This window comes from Gambusia affinis, linkage group LG08, assembly GCF_019740435.1.
Source record: "Gambusia affinis linkage group LG08, SWU_Gaff_1.0, whole genome shotgun sequence".
Lineage (NCBI taxonomy): Eukaryota > Metazoa > Chordata > Actinopteri > Cyprinodontiformes > Poeciliidae > Gambusia > Gambusia affinis.
This window is the reverse complement of record NC_057875.1, coordinates 16228036-16229101: the sequence shown is the minus strand read 5'-3', so window position 1 is coordinate 16229101 and position 1066 is coordinate 16228036.

Here is a 1066-nt window from a genome sequence, read left to right as displayed (position 1 = left end):
TATGGACAGTTATGTGTCCATTCATGCACAACATTCACAAGTGGACAAAGTTGTTGGTATCTTCTGTTAATGACTGAAAAATCCACAGTGATCACTGAAACAACTTGAAACCAACAAAAGTAATAAATAAAAAATGTACTGGAAATTAACCAACAAAAATCAGACATTGTTTTTAATTGAGGTTCAACAGAATAAAAAAATGTCCGACCATGATAACTACAATTGTACAGATTATTCTGAAACTTAAGGTCCGTGGCTGTTCTCTCTGGTTGTGGCTGCAGGAAGAAAATTGACACATTCAAGAGAATTATGATATTGGTTGTTCTGGACTTTTAGTCCAGAACAACCAAGTCCAGAAAGTAAACGGGAACTCCAAGGTCAAGGTGGACTTGATGTGAAATGACCAAGGAGCAAATCATAGCAAATCATAAAAAAATGAGGCTGGAATTTACCAGACAGGTTCTGGTAAACAGGTGCATCAGCTCTTTGGTCACAGCCACAAAAATGCTAATAATTTTTAGCTACCATAATTTTAATTGAGCCACAATTTAAAAGCACTGTCTGACTTTCATCAGTTTGTCAGTAAACAATTTTTTACTACTTTTGCCAGTTTCAAGTTACTTCTGTTACCACAGTGGGCTTTTTGTTCATTAACAGAGGTACCAACTCTGTTATTCATGTTTATGCATGGTCACTTACAAACTATGTACACAATTTCACCCCATATTTCCAGTTTTAATTTTCTATTGCTGCTATTACTTTTATTATTAATAATAATAGTAATATTACTACTGTGTGGAGAGACACATTCCTGATTTTATATTTGATTTTTAATGTTTAAATGTTAATAAATATCTAAACTTATCTGTCCCAGTTTTTTTTTTTTTTCAGTTTAGTTTGATAAATTTGCTTCTTCTTTATCACCGAGTGAGAAATGTCCCCAGATTTATTCCACCACACTTGGTTAATAATAATACAAAAAAAACATTCGTGTTTCTACTCCCAGAGTACTTTCATCGTGACGACTTCGGCACTCATGCAAGAAGTGGCGACTTCATTGAACTCA